A 22,564-nucleotide genomic window follows, 5' to 3' on the forward strand; every position below is an offset into this window, starting at 1 on the left:
TCTATTTTGTTCCTTTTCAACCTTCCCCGTTTCACCTGCTAAAAACCAATAACATTTCTAACTTTTCCCAGTTCTGATGAGAGTGGGGAGGTGTTGGAGGAGGATGCTGTGGTCAACTGTGTCAAAGGCTGCAGACAGTAGAGAAGGACAATTAGGGATAGAAAATCTTTGTCACAGTCACATAGGATGTCACTTGTAACTTTGACAAGAGTTGAGTTGATACTATGGCAGGGGAGGAGGCCTGATTGGTGGGATTCAAACCTGATGTTCCGGGAAAGATGGACACGGATTTGGGAGATGACAATCCTTCAAGTACTTTGGAGAGGAAAGGAGGTTGGATATGGGGTGGTAGGTTGCAAGGACAGTGGGGTGAGGGTTATTTTTTGAGGAGAGGGCTGAAACTGCAGATTTAAAGGAGAGAGGGAATCGTTAACGATATTGTCGAACATGGGACCAGGAGCGGTTATTGGCTGATCAGCAGTTTATTGGAATAGGGTCAAGGGAGCAGGAGGTGGGTCTCATGGACAAGATGAACTCAGAAAGGGAACGAGGGGAGATAGGAGAGAACCAGAGAAAGATGTGAGTTGTTCAGAGCTAAGGCAGCGGGGAGTTTAGAGGAGGTTTGTCCTGGTGGGTTAGTGGAAAGGAGGAACATGGCAGAGGCAGCTGATCAGATGGTCTCACTCTCACTTCCTCACACTTATTGTTGGAGGTGAGGGCGGAGGAGACAGGGGTGTAAGATATGATAAATTGAAGGGGTTTAATGCTCATCTCAGATGGAGCCCAAGCTGGGACATGAGAGCAGGATGATCGAGGAGTACTGAAAGGTTTGGGTTGGGAATTGAGAGTACCTGAGAGGGGAGAAGTGAAAGTAGGCAGGACGGGAGAAGAGAGGCATCTAGGAGGGGTAAAAAGAAAAGAAGTTAAAAAGAAAGAACAAAGAGTGATGGGCTCGGGTCCAGAGTGGCAGCTAAAATGCACATTCGAATGGACTCAGGGAAGCCTCAAGTTACATGGATCTGTTTATATAAAAATTAGGGAACATAAGTACCTGCCAATAGACGAGAAACGGAAGATAAAGGAAAGAGTCCAGAGTTAAAGACAGAGGTCCTGTGAGGGGATAACGATGATGGAGACAGGGTGGAGTCAGCACAGAGCATCATGAACTGTTGTCCAGTTCGGAGACAGGAATAGCGAGTGAAACCCAGAAACTATTTGAGGGTCAGATTATGGCCTATGTATGGATTACAGCCTGCATATAGACTGTATGGCCAGACTTCCAAATACAATTCCAGATATTGAATCAGTATTGAAGCTTGTCAATTCTCAGGATTATTTTGAATACTGAAGCACTCCCCCAAACCTCGTAAAAGTCAGTACAATCACACGTTGAGATTTCCAGTTAATGTAGGCTCGTTCATGAGAAATACTGAATAAATTTTGCTTTCTATGAATACTTCTTTTATCTTCATGGGATCATCAATGGCAAGGCCAGCAGTTATTTCCCATCCTTAATTACCATTGAGAAGGTGGTGGTGAGTTGCCCTCTTGAACCGTTGCAGTCCATGTGGTGTAGCTGCTCCTTGAGTGTTGTAAGGGAGCGAGATCCAGAATTTTGACCCAGTGACAATGAATGAATCGTGATATGGTTCCAAGTCAGGATGGTGTGAGACTTGGAGGGGAACTTGCAGGTGATGGTATTCCATGTGCCTGCTGCCCTTGTTCTTCAAGGTGGTAGAGGTTGTGTATTTGGAAAGTGCTGTCGAAGGAGCCTTGGCAAGTTGCTGCAGTGCATCTTTTAGAGGATACACAATACTGTTACTGTGCAATGGTCGTGGAGGGAGTGCATGTTTAATGTGGTGGATGGGGTGTTGATCAAGCTGATTGTTTTGTCTTGGATAGTATCAATCATCTTGAGTGTTGTTGCAGCTGTGCTCATTCAGGCAAGTGCAGAGTGTTCCAACACATTCCTGACATGTGCCTTGTCAATGGTGGACAGGCTTTGGGGAGTAAGGAGGTGAGTTACTCACCACAGAATTCCAGCCTCTGACCTGCTTTTGTAGCCACAGTATTTATATGACTGGTCCAGTTAAGTTTCTGATCAATGGTGACCGCTCCCCTCCGCCCCCCCCCCCACCCCCAGGATGTTGATGGTGGGAAATTCAGCAATGGTAATGATGTTAAATCTCAAGCTGAAATGCTTCGATTCTCTTTCGTTGGAAATGGTCATTGCCTGGCATTTGTGTGACATGTGCAAGCCAATGCATTATTTACCTAAATTGTATTAATCACTCTTTATCATGTAAACCGTGCTTTTATTTCTTTCATATTAATGAATGTAAGCTGGCTGTGGTGGAGTCCTGTGGGCAGAGTTTATCTCATGGTGGTAGGAAGATGGAGCTATGAAGGGGGAATTCTGACTGAAGACATTATTACTGGGACAGTTTTAACTAAAACAGACAGATTGCACAATGGTCAGCACCATTCACAACTCCTCAGATACTGAAGCAGTCCGTGTAGAAATGCAACAAGAACTGGACAATATCCAGGCTTGGGCTAATAAGTGGCAACATTCACGCCATACAAGTGCCAGACAATGATCATCTCCAAAATGATAGAATCGACCCATCTCCCCTTGACATTCAATGGCATTATGATCGCTGAATGCCCCAATATCAACATCCTGGGGGGGGTTACCATTGACAAAATACATAACTGGAGTAGCAATATAAATACCATGGCTACAAGAGCAGGTCAGAGGCTCGGAATCTTGCAGTGAGTAACTCACCTCCTGACTCCCCAAAGCCTGTCCACCATCTCAAGGCACAAGTCAAGAATGAGATGAAATACTCTCCACTTTCCTGGATGGGTGATGCTCCAACAACACTCAAGAAACTCGTCATTATGCAAGACAAAGCAGCCCACTTGAGATTGGTACCCGATCTAAAAACATTCACTGCCTCCACCACCGACGCACAGTAGCAGCATTGGGTACCATCTACAAGATGCACTGCAGCAACGCACCAAGGCTTCTTGGACAGCACCTTCCAAACCCATGACCTTGACCTCCTAGAAGGACAAGGGCAGCAGATACATGGGAGCACCGCCACCTGAAATTTTCCCTCCAAGTCACACACCATCCTGACTTGGAACTATATCGCCTTTCCTCCACTGTCGCTGGGTCAAAATCCTGGAACTGCCTTCCTCACAGCACTGTGGGTATACCTACTCCAAATGGACTGCAGAGGTTCAAGATGGCAGCTCACCACCACCTTCTCAAGGGAAATTAGAGAAGGGCAATAAATGCTGGCCTAGCCAGCGACTCCTAAATCCCAGGAACAAATAAAAAAACACACACAGACATGACAGGACATGTCCCTGAGGTGGTGAATTGCCACAGACACTATGCCGACAGTCAATGGCCACTCGGGAATGTGTAAATGGCCTTATTCCTGCTCCAGGATACAGTCATCACACCCATTATTGACATGCAACCGGAGACACACTCCCTCACCATCGCCCGCCCCCTCCCCACTGCTGGGATATGACCATGTGGGGGGTGGTCCTGAATGGCCAGGGTGTGATTATTAATCCAATCGGATGATCCAATTTGAAGTATTACCTGATATGCCATGGGTCAGGGTCAGGAAGTTGTATAAAGTCACAGCCCTCAAGGACGTTGTTACTGCAGTCGGTAGAGTGACCTGGTCAGCCATTCTGAAGTCATGACTGGAGATCTGTTGAAGGACTGACCACCTGAGACTGACCCGAGCTCGCGGGATTCCGAAGCAACCAGTGTCATTGTGAGTATGTACCATTGCTGAGAGATTTAATAAAGCTCCAGGGACCCAGGTTCGATTCTGGGCACTGCCTGTGCGGAGTTTGCAAGTTCTCCCTGTGACCGCATGGGTTTCCGCTGGGTGCTCCGGTTTCCTCCCACAGCCAAAGACTTGCAGGTTGATACGTAAATTGGCCATTGTAAACTGCCCCTAGTGTAGGTAGGTAGTAGGGAATATGGAATTACTGCAGGGTTGGTATAAATGTGTGGTTCTTGATCGACACAGACTCAGTGGGTCGAAGGGCCTGTTTCAGTGCTGTATATCTAAATAAATAAATAAAAAAGCTCAATCAAGTTCGTGAGACATGATTTCCCACGCACAAAGCCATGCTGACTATCCCTAATCAGACCTTGCCATTCTAAATGCATATAAATCCTGTCTCTCAGAATCCCTTCCAATAACTTTCCCACCACTGATGTAAGGCTCACCGGCCTGTAGTTCCCTGGCTTATCCCTGCTTCCCTTCTTAAATAAAGGCACAACATTAGCTATCCTCCAGTTTTCTGGTACCTCACCCGTGCCTAACGATGATACAAAAATCTCTGCCAGGGCCCCAGCAATCTTCCCCCTGCTTCCCAAAGCATTCGAGGATACACCTGGTCAGGCCCTGGGGATTTATCCACATTAATGTGCTTCAAAACCTCCAACACCTCCTCCTTTGTAATGTTAATATGCTCCAGGATATCGCTGTTCCCTCCCTTGAACTCACAAGCTTCCATGACCTTCTCCATGGTAAATACAGACGAGAAGTATTCATTTAAGACCTTGCCCATTTCCCGTGGCTCCACACATAGATTACCACACTGATCCTTAAGGGGACCTATTCTCTCCCTAGCTACCCTTTTACTCTTAATATACATATGGGATCTTTTCGGATTCTCCTTTGTCTTATCTGCCAGGGAAATCTCATGGCCCCTTTTCGCCCTCCTAATTTCCTTCTTAAGTGTACTCCTACATCCCCGAAACTCTTCAAGGGACTCGCTTGATCCCAGCTGCCTATACCTGACATACGCCTCCTTCTTTGTCCTGACCAGATCCTCAATATCCCTCCTCAACCAAGGTTCCCTAAACTTGCCAGCCTTGCCCTTCCATCTAACAGGAACATGCTGGCCCTGAGCTCTTCCTATCTCACTTTTAAAAGCCTCCCACTTGCCAGACATCCCTTTCCCTGTAAATAGCCTCTCCCATTCAACTTTTGAGAGTTCCTGTCTGATGCCATTGAAATTAGCCTTCCCGCGATTTAGAACTTCAACCTGAGGACCAGTCCTATCCTTTTCCATAACTATCTTGAAGCTAATAGAGTTATGGTCGCTGGTCCCAAAGTGCTCCCCTACTGACACATCAACCACCTGCCCATCCTCATTTCCTAAGAGGAGGTCAAGTGTAGCTCCTTCTTTAGTCGGGCCATCCACATACTGCTTCAGAAAACTATCCTGGACACTTAACAAATTCCTCCCCAACTGATCACTTAGTACTAAGGCAGTCCCAGTCAATATTAGGGAAGTTAAAATCACCTACTATTACAACCCTATAATTCCTACACCTATCTGTGATTTCCCTACATATATGCCCTTCCACCCTCCTCTGACTATTGGGGGGCCTATAGTATAATCCCATGAAAGTGATCACCCCTTTCTTATTTCTAAGTTCTACCCATATGGCCTCACTGGACGTTCCCTCCGGGATATCTTCTCTAAGTACTGCCGCGATGTCCTCCCTAATCAACAGTGCAACTCCCCCTCCTCTCTTACCTCCACCTCTGTCACATGGAAGCATCGGTACCCCGGAACATTGAGCTCCCAGTCCAGCCCATCCCTCAACCATTTTTCTGGAATAGCTATAATATCACAATCCCATGTAGCGATCCATGCTCCGAATTCATCTGCCTTACCTGTAAGGCTTCCTGCATTAAAGTAAATTCAGTTTAGCCTGCCAGACCTTCCACACTCCCTGTCCTGCCCCTGCCTGGCCTGCCTACTGGACTTGCATGCTTTAACCTCTGCATTTGCCTCAGCTATTTCATCGGAGAGACTACTACTTTGGGTCCCAAAGTGACCTTTTGGGTGACTTTAATTTTCATATAGATTGGGCAAACCAAATTCTTCCCAATACTGTAGAGAAGGAATTATTGGAGTATATAGGGGATGGTTTTCTGGACCAATATTTTGAGGAACCAACTAGAGAACAGGCCATCCTAGACTGGGTATTGTGTAATGAGAGAGGAATAATTGACAATCTAGTGGTACAAGACCCCTGGGGGACAGGTGACCATAATATGATAGAATTCTTCATCAAGATGGAGAGTGACATAGATGATTCTGAGAGAAGGGGCCTGAATCTAAGTAAAGAAAACTACAAAGGTATGAGGCGCGAGTTGGACATGACGGATTGGGAAACGATACTTAAAGGGATGATGGTGGATAGGCAATGGCAAACATTTAAAGAGCGCATGGATGAACTGCAACAATTGTTTATCGCTGTCTGGCGCAAAAGTGAAATGGGAAAGGTGCCAAACCATGGCTTACAAGGGAAATTAGAGATAGCATTAGATCCAAAGAAGAGGCATATAAATTTGGCAGAAAAAACAACAGACCTGAGGATTGGGAGCAGTTTAGAATTCAGCAAAGGAGGACCAAGGGATTGATTAAGAAAGGGAAAATGGAGTATGAGAGCAAGCTTGCGGGGAACATAAAAACTGACTGTAAAAGTTTCTATAGGTATGTGAAGAGAAAAAGATTGGTGAAGACAAATGTAGGTCCCTTACAGTCAGAAACAGGGTACTTTATTACGGGGAATAAAGAAATGGCTGACCAACTAAATGCATACTTTGGTTCTGTCTTCACAAAGGAGGACACAAATATCATACCAGAAATAAATACAAGAAATGCTGGAACCACTCAGCATGTCTGGCAGCATCTGTGAAAAGAGAAGCAGAGTTAACGTTTCGGGTCAGTGGCCCTTCTTCGGAACTCAGTTCAAGTCAGTTCAGTCACTGACTCGAAACGTTAACTCTGCTTCTCTTTTCACAGATGCTGCCAGACCTGCTGAGTGGTTCCAGCATTTTTTGTTTTTATTTCAGATTTCCAGCATCTGCAGTATTTTGCTTTTACCCTACCAGAAATGTTGGAGAACACAGGGCTTAGTGAGGGAGAGGAACTGAAAGAAATCAGTATTGGTAGAGAAATGGTGTTGGGAAATTGATGGGATTGAAAGCCAATAAATCCCCAGGGCCTGATGGTATGCATCCCAGACTATTTAAGGAAGTGGCCCTGGAAATAGTGGATGCATTGGTGGTCATCTTCCAAGATTCTGTCGAGTCTGGAACAGTTCCTACAGATTGGAGGGGAGCTAAAGTAACTCCACTATTTAAAGAGGGAGGTCGAGAGAAATCAGGGAATTATTGACCAGTCAGCCTGATGTTGGTAGTGGGGATAATTTAGAGTCCATTATCAAAGATTTTATAGCAGAGCACTTAGAGAACAGTGGTAGAATCGGGTACAGTCAGCATGGATTTACGAAAGGGAAATCATGCTTGACAAATCTACTTGAATTCTTGCAGGATGTAACTAGTAGAGTTGATGAGGGGGAGCCAGTGGATGTGGTTTATTTGGACTTTCAGAACGCTTTCAACAAAGTCCCCCATAAGAGATTAGTATGTCAAATTAAAGTGCATGAGACTGGGGGTAATGTATTGCGATGGACAGAAAATCGGTTGGCGGACAGGAAACAAGGAGTAGGAATAAACAGGTATTTTTCCAAATGGCAGGTATTGACTAGTGGGGTACCGCAGGGATCAGTGCTAGGACACCAGCTATTCACAATATACATTTATGATTTAGATGAGGGAACTAAATGTAATCTCTCCAAATTTGCAGATGACACAAAACTGGGTGGGAGGGTGAGTTGTGAGAAGCATGCAAAGATGCTTCAGGGTGATTTGGACAAGTTGAGTGAGCAGGCAATTGCATGGCAGATGCAGTATAATGTGGATAAATGTGATGTTATCCACTTTTGTAGCAAAAACAGGAAGGCAGATTATTTTCTGAACGGCTATAAACTGAGAGAGGAAAATATGCAGCGAGACCTGGGTGTTCTGTTACACCAGTTGCTGAAGGTAAGCATGCAAGTGCAACAGGCGGTAAAAAAGGCAAATGGTATGTTGGCCTTCATAGCGAGAGGATTCGAGTACAGGAGTACAGGGATGTCTTGCTGCAATTATACAGGGCCTTGGTTAGGCCATGCCTGGAATATTGTGTGCAGTTTTGGTCTCCTTATCTGAGGAAGGATGTTCTTGCGATAGAGGGAGTGCAGCGAAGGTTTACCAGACTGATTCCTAGGAAGGTGGGACTGATGTATGAGGAGAGGTTGAGTCGGTTAGGATTATATACGCTGGAGTTCCGAAGAGTGCGGGGGGATCTCAGAGAAACCTATACAATTCTAACAGTCTTGACAGGGTAGATGCAGAAAGGATGTTCCCGGTGGTGGGGGAGTCCAGAACCAGGGGTCATATTCCAAAGATATGGGGTATGCCATTTAGAACCGAGATGAGGAGAATGTTCTTCACTCGGGGGTGGTGAACCTGTGGAATTCTGTACTGCAGAAGGCAGTGGATGCAGTGGATGCCAAATCATTATCTATATTCCAGGAGATAGATATATTTCTTAATGCCAAAGGGATCAAGGAATATGGGGAAAAAGCGGGACCAGGGTACTGAATTAGATGATCAGCCATGATTTTTTTTGAATAGCGGAGTGGGCCCGAAGGGCCGAATGGCCGACTCCCGCTCCTATTTTCAATGTTTCTATGTCTCTTTAGTTTGCAATGGATGAATCACTTTTCCTGTGGAGTTTCATCTCTTGATGGAATTAATGATGGATCGAATGAAAATCATGAAATATTTCTCGAGCTGCTTGCTATCATCTGTGGCTCAGTTGATAACACTCTTGTCCCTAGATTCAGAAAGTTATGAGTTTAAGTCCCACTTCAGAAATGTGTATATTGTATCTCGGCTGATGCTCCAGGAGAGTGCTGCAAAGTCAGAGGTGTCATCTTTCAGATGAGACAATAAGCTGAGGCACTTTTATCCTCTCAGACAGGTGGAATAGATTCCAATGGCACTGTTTCAAAGAATAGCAGGGGAAATATCCTTGCTGGCCTCAATAATATTTATTCCTGGATCAATCATGTCATCTGGCCTTTATCAAGTTGCTGTTTTTGAGAGCTTGCTGTGCACAAATTGTCTGTCTCTTTATTTACATGACTGCAGTGACTACACTTGGACAGTTTATCAATGGTTTTAAAGTGCTTTGGGATGTCCTGCCGTTGTGAAATGCAAGATTTCCTTTTTCCATTTGTATAATTGCCACTATGGTCAAAAGATAGGGTTTGTGAGCATAATATTTGAATCAGTTTAGATTAAAATAATCTATATTCTTAGGTTGTATTTAATAATTTATATCTGCCTAGCCTTACAGAGTACAATGTCTTTGACTCTGAATTTTGTTTCACAATCTTAGCTCCTGAATCTTCCTCTCAATCTCAGGCCTTTCCCCCCACAAGTACGGACTTGTACTACATGCACAACATTGACTTTTACCAGTGTCTATTAGGAGTCTATTACTACCATATTGCTGCTGTTCGAGTCACAAATTAAAGAGATATTGTGAATATATATAAACATATGAATGGATAATGGGGTACTTCAGTACATGCAATTTCAACACAAAGTTAAAACTGATATGCCTGACGACAATTTACACTGGTGTCTCCCATGGAATGATAACGTAGAATGTTGATGTAATGAATACAGACTCTGAACACAGAGCTACCTGTGAGGAATTAGGGATATGAAAACCAGCAGCTCTGCAGAAATTTCCAGTCAGAGCACAGATTTGTAAAATCTACCTTTTATAAATTGATTAGTTTTGATAGGTTTTCTGAAAAATAATTTTAAAATAATTTGAACATCAACCGACAGCTCCAAGGCCGAGTTAATAATGAGGTCATCATTAGCAGTGAGGTCATCCCTTGACAGGTCACATGACAGCTGCAGCCACAAGGCATCACAAACAGATTTGTGACTGGATTAAAACCCAAAATCCTGTCACAATGGCTTTTCAAATAAAGTTGTTGCTGCTTGAAAACACAACAGTTAAACTTTCTGCTTGAGCATGAGGAGAGCTGGGGAGAACTTTACCAAATTAAATCCTTGAACAAAATACTTCAGAAACCATTCAAATAGAAATCCTGTAAGAAAAAAAGGTCATGTTATTATTTGGAAATGTGCTGCAGCAGCTTTATTGGACAGCAGAGAAATTGGGTGAAGACGATGAGTAAATCGACACCAGAGAACAAGCCAACATCAAAACTGGATCAACTCTTGTGAAGATCAGTGAGTAAAAGCTGAGAGCTCCGTGCACTCGTAGATCATCAGTTCATCAATAGGAGATTGTGTCTGGATGAAGCAATCTATTTAGAACAGATTTTATCGGAGGTCATGTTGAACTTGTATAAGATACTAGTTTGGCCTCAGTTTTTCCTTATATACTCTGTCCAGAACCCCTCATGATTTTGAACACCTCTATCAAGTCACCTCTCAGCCTTCTGTTCTCCAAGGAAAACAGTCCCAACTTCTCCAATTTATCTTCATAAAAGAAGTTCCTCATCCCTGGAACCATTCTGGTGAATCTTTTTCTGCACTCTCTCTAATACTTTCACATCTTTCCTAACATGCAGTGTTCAAAACTGGATGCAATACTCCAGCTGAGGCTGAACTCGTGTCTTATACAAATTCAACATAACCTCCTGCTCTTGTACTCTATGTCCCTATTAATAAAACCTAGAACACTGTATGCTTTATTAATCACTCTCTCAACCTGTCTTGGCACCTTCAATGATTTATGCACATATACACCCAGTCCCTCTGCTCCTGCAACCCCTTTAGAGTTGTACTCTTTATTTTATATCGCCTCTCCATGTTCTTCCTACCAAAATGAATCACTTCACATGTCTCTGCAATTAACTTCATCTGCCACTTATCTGCCCATTCCACCAAATTGTCCATGCCCTTTTGAAGATCTACACTATGCTCCTCACAGTTCACAATGCTTCCAAGTTTTGTATCATCTGCAAATTTTGATATTGTGTCCTGTACACAAAGGTCTCGGTCATTAACATATGTCAGGAAGAGCAAGGGTCCCAACACTGACTGCTGGGTAACTCCACTACAAACCTTCCTCCAGCCAGAAAAATATTTATTAATCACGACTTGCTCTTTTCTGCTACACAGCCAATTCTGTATCCATGCTGCTACTGTCCCTTTTATTCCATGAGCTATACCTTTGCCCACAAGTCTGTTGTGTGGCACAGTAACAAATGCCTTCCAGCAGTCCAAATACTCCACATCAACAGCATTACCCTCATCAACACACTCTGTTGCTCTTCAAAAAACTCCAGCAAATTAGTTAAACATGATCTTCCATTGATAAGTCAGTGCTGGCTTTCCTTATTAACCTGTATTTGTCCATGTGCCTATTAATTTTGTTCCAAATTATTATTTCTAGAAGTTTCCCACCAGCGAAGGTAAACTGACTGGCCTGTGGTTGCTGGGCTTATGTTTGCACTCTTTTTTGAACAAGGGTGTAACATTTACAATTCTCTAGTCCTCTGGTACCACACCTGAGTCTAAGGAAGACTGGAAAATTATGGCCAGTGTCTCCGCAATTTCCACTCTCAATTCCCTCAGTATCCTTGGATACATCTCATCTGGTCCTGGTGCTTTATCAACCTTAAGTATAAACAGCTTAACTAATACCTCATCCTTATCAATTTTAAATCCTTCTAGTGTATGAATTACCTTCTCTTTCACAGTGGCTTGGGTTCTTTAGCAAATACAGATGCAAAGTATTCATTAATACTTCAGCTATTCCCCCTGCCATTTTATGTAAATCCTCTTTCTGGTCCTAATCAGCCCGCCTCCTCCTTTTCCCATCTTTTTTCTATTTATATGCCTATTAAAAACTTTGGGATTCCCTCTTATCTTCGGTGCCGGTCTCTTTTCATACTCCCTCTTGCTTGTCTTATTTGCCTGTTAACTTCTCTTCTGAACCTTCTATATTCATAGAAACATAGAAAATAGGAGTAGGAGTAGGCCATTTGGCCCTTCGAGCCTGCTCCGCCATTCATTATGATAATGGCTGATCATCCAAGTCAGTAGCCTGTTCCCGCTTTTGCCCCATACCCTTTGATCCCTTTCACCCCAAAAGCTATATCTAATTCCTTTTTTTCAGCTTAGTTCTCCATTGCATTATCTCCCTGACATCTGTCATAAGCACACTTTTTCTTCATCTTAATCTGTATCTCCTTTGCTATCCAGGGAGCTCTGGATTTGTTGACCCTACCTTTTCCATTCAAGGAAATATACCTTGACTGTGCCTGAACTTTCTCTTCTTTGAGGTAGTTCATTGTTCAGCTACAATTTTCCCTGCTAACCTTTGATTCCAATGTATTTGGCCGAGATCCATTCTTACCCCATTGAAGTTGGCTTCCTCCCAGTTAATTATTTTTACTCCAGATTGTTCTTTGTCCTTTTCCATAGCCAACCTAAACCTTATGATACAATGATCACTGTCCCCTAAATGTTCTCCAACTGATACTTGATCCAATTGGCCAACGTCATTCTCAGGAACCAGGTCCAGCAGTGCCTCCTCTCTCATTGGACTGGAAATATTCTGCTGTAGAAAAAAGAAGACAGTCTTGCAACTCATACCCCTCTCTGCCCTTTAAACTACCACTATCACAGTCTAGGGATCTAAGGATGTAACTGAGGGGCTGCAGAGCATCCTGAAGGGGGAGGGGGAACAGCCAGTAATTCTGGTTCACTTCGGAACCAACGACACAGGTAGGAAGAGGGATGTAGTCTTGCAGTCACAATTTAGGGAGCTAGGTAAGAAATTAGCAAACAGGACCTCAAAAGTAGTAATCTCTGGATTAGTCCCAGTGCCACGTGCAAGTGAGTACAGAAATAGAAGGATAAAACAGATGAATGCATGGCTGGAAAGATGGTGCAGGAGGGAGAGCTTCAGATTCTTGGGACATTGGGACCGGCTCTTGGGGAGATGGGAACTGTATAGGTCGGACGGGTTGCACCTGAACAGAGCCGGGACTGAGATCCTTGCTAGATGTTTTGCTAGTGCTGTTGGGGAGGGTTGAAACTAGTTTGGGAGTGGGGCGGGGACCTGAGGGTAGACTCAGATGGGACAAAATTAGAAATTAAAATAAAGGTGAAAAATTAATGGATGAGTCTGGAAGACAGAGGAAACGAGGAAACAAAATAAAAAAAAGTGTTTGGCAGTGCTCAAGGGTATCTATTTGAATGCAAGGAGTATAGCAAATAAAGCAGATGAGCTGAAGGCACAGATAGACACATGACAGTATGATATCATAGCTATTACAAAAACATGGCTTAAGGAGGGACAGGAATGGCAGCTCAACATTCCTGGTTACAGGGTTTTCAGACATAGAAACATAGAAAAAAAACATAGACGCGATAGGGAGGGGATAAGAAAGGAGGGGGAGTGGCAATTTTAGTCACAGAAACTATTACAGCTGTGAGGAGGGATGATATGTTGCAAGGTTCGTCAAATGAGGCCATATGGAGTGAGATAAGGAACAAAAAGGGCAATCACACTGCTGGGAGTGTATTATAGACCCCTGAACAGTTAGAGGGAGATAGAAGAGCAGATATGTAGGCAAATCTCAGAGAAGTGCAAGAACAATAGGGCAGTAATAGTCGGGGATTTGAATTACCCCAATATTAACTGGGATAGTTTTAGTGTGAAAGGAATTGAGGGAGCAAAATTCTTGAGGTGCATTCAGGAGAACTTTTTGCCCAAGGCACACAAGAGGGGGTGCAGTTTTAGACTTAGTTTTAGGAAATGAAGATGGGTAGGTGGAAGGACTGGCAGTGGGAGAGCATTTTGGTGGTAGTGATCATAATTCAGTCAGTTTTAACATAATCATGGAAAAGGACAGAGATAGAACAGGAGTTAGAGTTCTCAATTGAGGCAAGGCCAATTTTACTAAACTGAGAAATTATTTAGCGAAAGTGGACTGGAAACAACTACTTAAAGGTAAATCAGTGTCAGAACAGTGGGAGACATTCAAAGGGGAAATTCAAGGGGTTCAGGATAAACATGTTCCCACAAAGAAAAAGGGTGAGGGAGCCAAATATAGCACCCCATTGTTATCAAGGAGCCTCCAGGGTAAGATAAGGCAGAAAAGGAAAGCTTATATCCGAAACCGAGAACTCACTATTACAAAAAGACAAGAGGAGTACAGAAAGTGAAAGGGTGAAATCAAAAAAGAAATTAGGAAAGCAAAGTGTGGGCATAAAAGAATATTGGCAAACAAAATTAAGGTGAACCTAAAGATGTTTTATCAATACAGTCAGAGTAAGAGGATAACTAAGGAGAGAGTAGGGCCCATAAAAGACCAAGAAGGTAACCTATGTTAGGAGCGGAAGATATTGGTGTGGTTCTTAATGAATATTTTGTGTCTGTCTTCACAAAAGAGGGGGACGATATAGATATTGTAGTTAAGGAGGAAGAGTGTGAAGTATAGGATGTGATAAACCTGGGGAGAGAGGAAGTTTTAATGGGATTAGCATCCTTGAAAGTTGATAATTCACCAAGGTCAGATGAAATATATCCTAGGCTATTTAAAGAAGCAAGAGAGGAAATGGCAGTGGTTCTGACCATCATTTTCCAGCCCTCACTGGATACAGGTGTGGTGCCGGAGGATTGGAGAATTGCTAACGTTGTACCTTTGTTTAAAAAGGTAGAGAAGTATAGAACGAATTATTACAGGCCAGTCAGTCTAACCTTTGTTGTGGGCAAATTATTGGAATCTATTCTGAGAGGCAGGATAAAGTGTCACTTAGAAAGGCACAGGTTAATCAAGGATAGTCGGCATGGATTTGTTAAAGGAAGATCTTATTTGACCAACTTAATTGAATTTTTTGAAGAAATAACAAAGAAGATAGATGAGGGTCGTGCAGTTGATGTGGTCTACATAGATTTTAGCAAAGCTTTTGACAAGGTCCCACATGGCAGACTGATTAAAAAATTAAAATCCCATGAGGTCCAGGGAAATGCAGCAAGGTGGATACAAAATTGACTCAGTGGCTGGAAATAAAGGATAATTGTTGACAACTGTTTTAGCGACTGGAGGGTTGTTTCCAGTGGCGTTCCATAGGGCTCAGTTCTGCTTTTTGTGGTATATATTAACAAGTTGGGTGTAAAGGTAGGGGGCATAATCAAGAAGTTTGCTGATGACACAAAGATTGGTCATGTGGTAGACAGCGAGGAGGATAGCTGTAGGCTGCAGTAAGATATTGATGGTCTGGACAGATGGGCAGATAAGTGGCAAATGGAATTCAACTTGGAGAAGTGTGAGGCAGTGGGCGGCACAGTGGCGCAGTGGTTAGCACTGCAGCCTCACAGCTCCAGGGACCTGGGTTCGATTCTGGGTACTGCCTGTGTGGAGTTTGCAAGTTCTCCCTGTGTCTGCGTGGGTTTTCTCCGGGTGCTCCGGTTTCCTCCCACAAGCCAAAAGACTTGCAGGTTGATAGGTAAATTGGCCATTATAAATTGTCACTAGTATAGGTAGGTGGTAGGGAAATATAGGGACAGGTGGGGATGTTTGGTAGGAATATGGGATTAGTGTAGGATTAGTATAAATGGGTGGTTGATGGTCGGCACAGACTCGGTGGGCCGAAGGGCCTGTTTCAGTGCTGTATCTCAAATCTAATTTGGGGAGGTCAAACAAGGCAAAGGAATACACGATTAATGGGAAAATACTGAAAAGTGTAGAGGAAGTAAGAGACCTCGGAGTGAATGCCCATAGATCCCTGATGGTAGCAGAACAGGTTGATAAGGTGGTTAAGAAGGCATATGGAATCCTTTCCTTTATTAGCCGAGGTATAGAATACAAGAGCTGGGAAGTTATGCTGGAACTGCATAACTCATTGGTTAGGCCACTACTTGGGTACTGTGTGCTGTTCTGGTCACATCATTACAGAAAGGATGTATTTGCACGAGAGAGGGTACAGAGGAGATTTACAAAGATGTTACCAGGACTGGAAAATGCAGCAATGAGGAACGATTGGATAGGCTGGGGTTGTTCTCCTTGGAACAGAGAAGGCTGAGGGGAGATCTGATTGAAATGTACAATATTTTTAGGGGCCTGGATAGAGTGGAGGTGAAGGGTCTATTCACCTTAGCAGAGAGGTCAGTGATGAGGGGGGCATAGATTTAAATTGATTGGTAGAAAAATTAGAGGGGAGAAGAGGAGAAACCTTTTCATCCAGAGGGTGGTGATGCTCTGGAACTCACTGCCTGAAAGGGTAGTTGCGGCAGAGACCCTCAACTCATTCAGAGGGAGTCTGGATATGCACCTCAAGTGCCCTAAGCTGCAGGGCTTTGGGCCAAATGCTGGAAGGTGGAATAAGAATGAATGGATCGTTTTTCTGCCGGCACAGACGCGATGGACCAAGTGGCCTCTTTCTGTGCCTTAAACTTACTATGATTCTAATTGGTCAACACAAAGGGGTATTACTTACACAAATCCAAAAGTTTATCAACAGCCAAAGAATGATTCTTGATTGGTTAAGAAAGGCATCCTTTAAACACAAATCTCAAGATGAATGGATGTCTGGAGGGTTAATTGGAAAGCAGCCAGGATAAAAGATGTCTTGTCTCTGTCCCTGTACAACAGTCAATTTTCAAACAACAACAAGAGAAAAGATAGAGAGAGAGAGAGACCAAAGAAATTTGAAGATTAGAAGCGCAAGAGCAATTAGTTGTGCGCTCTACCATCCAGTCTCTAATAGGGGTGGTATCTGTGTTAAGCTGTTAATCACTGCCTGAGTTTGTGACTACCTTTATCTCAATGAAGTCGTTTCATAACAAAAGCTTTGTTGACAAGTCTGTTCTTGCCTTAGAAGAGAGCATTAAACCCCAACAATCTTATCATATCTTACACCCCTATCTCCTCCACCCTCCCCTCCAACTATAAGTGCAGGAACTCATTGACTTCTTTGTCACTGAGATTGAGACCATCTGATCAGCTACCTCTGCCATGTTCCTCCTTTCCACCAACCCACCAGGCTAAACATCCTCTAAACTCCCCACTGCCTTAGCACTGAACAACTCACATCTTTCTCTGGTTCTCTTCTATCTCCGCTCGTTCCCTTTCTGAGTTCATCTTGTCCATGAGACCCACCTCCTGCTCCCTTGACCCTATTCCAATAAACTGCTGATCACCCAACGTCCCCTCCTGGTCCCCATGTTTATCAATGTTGTTACGGTTCTCTTTTCCAGTACTCTCCCTCTGTCTTTCAAATCTGCAGTTACCATCCCTTTCCTCAAAAAACAACCTTCACCCCACTGTCCTTGCAAACTACCACCTCATATCCAACCTCCTTTCCTCTCCAAAGTCCTTGAAGGATTCTCAATTCCCAAATCCGTGCCCATCTTTCCTAGGACTCCATGTTTGAATCCACCAATCAGGCCTCCACCCCTGCCATAGTATCAACACAACTCTTGTCAAAGTCACAAGCGATTATCCCGAATTGTCCTTCTCTACTGTCTGAAGCCTTTGACACAGTTGACCACAGCATCCTCCTCCAACACCTCCCCACTGTCATCAGAACTGGGAAAAGTTAGAAATGTCATAGGTTTTAAGCAGGTGAAATGGGGAAGGTTGGAAAAAAACTTGATGGTCTGTGATAAAATGGAGGACAGGAGAGATTAAATAACAAAAGAGTTGGCGGTGCAGGGCCAAAGGCAGTGGCAATGGGACAAGTGAAGAAACAAAAGATGTGTCAAGAGGAGGTGTGAAAGGTAGATTGATGAACAGCTGCTCTCAGAAAGCAAAAACAAGAGATAAACAAGAGTACGACTGAAATCTGCAAAGAAAAGTTGAAACAAAAATGGGTGCAGAGACTGTGGTTTGAAATTGTTGAACTCACTGTTAGTTTAGTTTAGTTTAGAGATACAGCACTGAAACAGGCCCTTCGGCCCACTGAGTCTGTGCCGACCATCAACCACCCATATATACTAATCCTACACTAATCCCATATTCCTACCACATCCCCACCTATCTCTATATTTCCCTACCACCGACCTATACTAGGGGCAATTTATAATGGCCAATTTACCTACCAACCTGCAAGTCTTTTGGTTTGTGGGAGGAAACCGGAACACCCGGAGAAAACCCACGCAGACACAGGGAGAACTTGCAAACTCCACACGGGCAGTACCCAGAATTGAACCCGGGTCGCTGGAGCCGTGAGGCTGCGGTGCTAACCACTGCGCCACTGTGCCGCCTGTCTGGTAGGCTGTAAAGTGCCAAATCAAAAGATGAGATGATGTTCCTTGAGCTTCCATTGAGCTTCACTGGAACACTGCAGTAGGCCAAGGATAGAGAGGTCAGTGTGAGAACAAGATGGAGAATTAAAATGGCAGGTGACCGGAAGCTCGGGGTCACACTTGCAGACAGGATGGAGGTGTCCTGCAAAGTGATCAACCAATCTGCATTTGGTCTCCCCACTGTAAAGCAGACAGCATTGTGAGCAGCAAATACAGTATATTAAACTGAAAGTGTACACATAAATCATTGTCTTCCCTGGAAGGAGTGTTATGCGGCCCTGGACGGTGAGGAGAGAGGAAGTATCACGCCAGATTTTGCATCTCCTGCACTTGCATAGAAAGGCGCTGTGGGAAGGAGAGGTGGTGTTGTGGGGGGGGGGGGGGGGGGTGGTGGGGGGTGGGTAACTGAGGAGCAGACCAGGGTGTAGCAGAGAAAACAGTTCCCTTGGAATGCTGCAAGGGGAGGGGAAGATATCTTTAGTGATGGTGTCTTGCTGGACATGACAGAAATGGTGACGAATGATCCATTGAATAAGGAGCATTGTAGAGTGATGGTGAGGACAAAGGGAACCCTATCATGTCTCTGGGAAGGAGGGGAAGGACAGGGAGAAGTGCTTGAAGTGGGAAAGATATGGTCGAGGACCCTGTTAATCAAGGTGGGGGAATCCTTGGTTAAGCAAAAAAGGAATACATATCAGAAGCACTGGTACGGAAGGTTATATAATCAGAACAGGTGCAATGGAGATAGAGAAACTGGGAGAATGGAATGGAGTCCTTATAGTAAGCAGAATGTGAGGAAGTGCAGTCGAGGTATATGTTGGAGTCACTGAGCTTCTGATAAATATTTGTTGAAAGGCTATTCCCAGAAATAGAGACAGAGAAGGCAAGGAAAGGAAGGGAAGAGTCGGAGATGGATCGTGTCAAGGTGAGAGAAGGGTGGAAATTGGAAGCAAAGTTGATGAAATTTTCCAGTTCAGGATGAGAGCAGGAAACGGCACCGATACCATCATCAATGTACAAGAAAAAGAGGTGAGGGAGAGGGCCTGAGTCGGACTGGAACAAGGAATAAAAACTGAAAGTGCTGGAAATACTCAGCAGATCGGCAGCATCTGTGGAGATAGAGACAGAGTTAACGTTTCAGGTCTGTGATCTTTCATCAGAACAAGGAATGTTGCACATATCCCACAAAAAGGCAGCATAGCTAGGACCCATGGCTGTTTGCAGCTCTGTGACATCACCCAACTTTGTCCCTGTCTCAGCTCCTCTGCCAGTGAAACCCTCATTCATGCCTTTGTTACCTCTAGAATTGATCATTCCAACACATTCCTGGCAGTTTCCTTCATTCTAGTCTCCTTAAACTTGAGGTCATCTAAAACCCTGCTGCCTGTGTGCGAACTTGTACCAAGTCCTGTTCCCCTATCATCCCTGCGCTCACTGATCTACATTGGCTCCCAGTGAAGCAACATCTTGATTTTAAATGCTCATCCTTGCTTTGAAATCCCTCTATCACCTTGCTCCTCCCTATCTCTGTAATCTCCTCCAGACCCCCAAACCCTCCATGATATCTGTGCAGTTATAATTCTGTACTCTTGAGCATCTTCATTTTAATTGCTCTACCATTGGTGACCATGCATTCAGCTGTTTAGGCCCTAAAATGTGGAATTCCCTCCCTAAATCTCTCTGCCTCTCCACCTTGCTTTCCTCCTTTCAGACACTCCTTAAAACCTACATCTTTGTCCAAGAATTTTGTCATTTGACCGAATATCTCTTTATGTGACTCACTGTCAAATGTGGTTTTAAAATGCATATGTGCAGCATCTTGGGATGTTTTTATTATGTTAAAGGTGCAAAACAAATGTAAATAGTAGTTGTTTATCATTTTTACAGAAGGAGTCTGTGCCAAGAGATTCAATTATTACCTCTCTGCTGCTATTCCCCCATAGCCATGCAAATATCTCCTTTTCAATATATATCCACATCCTTTGGAAAGTTACTTTTGGATCTGCTTCCTACTTTCTCAGATACTGCAGTCCAGCTCACAACAAATCACTGCATCAAATTTCTCCTCATATCCTCTCTGGATTATTGCCAACTAAATCTGTGTCATCTGGTTATTGATCCTCCTGCCCTCTCCATTCTGTCAAAATCCCTCATGATGGCCCTGGTAAATCTATACTAACCATTCTCTGTTCCATGGAGAATCATCCCAGCTTTTCTAGTCTGCCAACATCACTGAGGGCCCTGGTAAAAATTCAGGAATTAGGTTTTTGTCTTGTGGGGATCCCTGGAATGCCTCTGGAAGTGAGAGAATAGGTATAAGAAAAGCCTGAGAGAGAGTTTTTTTTGTTTGTGGGATGTGTGCATCACTGGCTATCCAGCATTTATTGCCCATCCCTAATTGCCCTTGGTGGTAGTGAGCTGCCTTCTTGAACCACAGCACTCGTTTGGGTGTATGTACACCAACAGTTCTTGCAGTTTCTTTCCAGGCCATTTCAGAGAGCATTTAAGAGACAACCACATTGCTGTGGGGCTGGAGTTACATGTAGGCCAGACCAGGTCAGTCCAGCAGATTTTCTTCCCAAACCAGCATTAGTAAAGCAGATGGAATTTATGGCAATCAGCAATGGTTTCATGGTCACCATTAGACTAGCTTTTTAATTCCAGATTTATTAATTGAATTCAAATTTCATCATTAGCAGTGGTAGGATTTGAACCCATGTTCCCACAGCATTAAATTAAAAGCAAAATACTTCTGATGCTGGAAATCTGAAGTAAGGGTTCTGAAGAAGGTTCTGACCTGAAACGTTAACTCTGTTTCTCTCTCCACAGATGCTGCCAGACCTGCTGAGTGTTTCCAGCATTTCTTGTTTTTATTCCCACAGCATTAGCCTGGGCTCTGGATTATTAATCCAGTGACATTACCACGACACGACCACCTCCAGGAGTTTCTTTCCTGTGGGTTCTCTGGAACAGTTAGTAATTGTGGATGGTTTCTCAGAATTATGCCACCAACTCGAGTAAGTCCGATGTAATTGTAAATATTTATTCTGTTACCAGTGATTGCATCACCATTTATATAGATGGGGCTCTTGGAATCTAATCACATGGGTCTCTGGTTGGGAATCAAAACTTGTGGGGACTCCTCAGGAATGTTTCAATGTTTAGAGCAGCTAGATGACCACAAATGACTATGTGTAGGGTCAATGGTTGTGTATTTCTTGGAGCAATTCTGGATCACGTGTGCACAATCTTTAGGGTCTGGGAGTGTGACAGCATTTGAAGGGCAATGGAAATAGAATGATGTTTGACCCAGAAATGAGTAAAGAATATTCTCGGGGCTATACCACATGGTTTGGTCTCACTGGCTGAGTTTAAAGTCCACCCTGTGAATTGGAGAGAAATTCACCGAAATTACAGAACACATTCATTCACAGAAATATCGGGAAACCTGTAAATAAATCTGTTCTCACTGCTCCCAATGCTGTCAGACTGTGGATTTCACCCAGTCTGTTCTTCCTTGGACTCTGGGGAGATTCCCTTTCTTTTCCCCTTCTTGAAACTGTCTCTGCTCTGTCAACTCAAGTTTCCTCTGTTCTAATTGTGTTTTAGCTAACATTATCCTGTCTGTTTCTGACTCTAACCCTATCTCTGAATTTTCAGGTTCAAGTGAAAAATGGTTGGCCTCAAGTCTTAGGATTTCGGATTTATGAGCTTTTGCACAGAAACTGATCCCTAAATGCCCAGCTACATTCCTCAACACTTCAATAGGTAGGGCCTTTAAACTAGCCCAAGTTACTTCACCCTGTCTGAGGAAGGTACTGGTCTCGACAGTGAACATATTCTAATCTAACAGGACTTGACAGGGTAGTGATGCAGGAAGGATGTTCCCGATGGTGAGGGAGTCCAGAACCAGGAGTCATAGTCTAAGGATACGGGGTAAACCTTTCAGGACTGAGATGAGGAGAAATTACTTCACCCAGAGAGTGGTGAGCCTGTGGAATTCACTACCACAGAAAGCAGTTGATGCCAAAACATTGTATGTTTTCAAGACGGAGTTAGATATAGCTTTTGTGGTGAAAGGGATCAAAGGATATGGGGAGAAAGCGGGAACAGGTTACTGAGTTGGATGATCAGCCATGATCATAATGAGTGGCGGAGCAGGCTCGAAGGGCCGAATGACCTACTCCTGCTCCTATTTTCTATGTTTCTGTATGAGTATTCTTGTAGTGAAACACAAGAAAACATGTATTGAAGTATATTTTTAAATTTTGATAGGGATCAATTTGGTTTCCCACGT

Source organism: Heterodontus francisci, chromosome 40, assembly GCF_036365525.1.
Source record: "Heterodontus francisci isolate sHetFra1 chromosome 40, sHetFra1.hap1, whole genome shotgun sequence".
Taxonomy (NCBI): Eukaryota; Metazoa; Chordata; class Chondrichthyes; order Heterodontiformes; family Heterodontidae; genus Heterodontus; species Heterodontus francisci.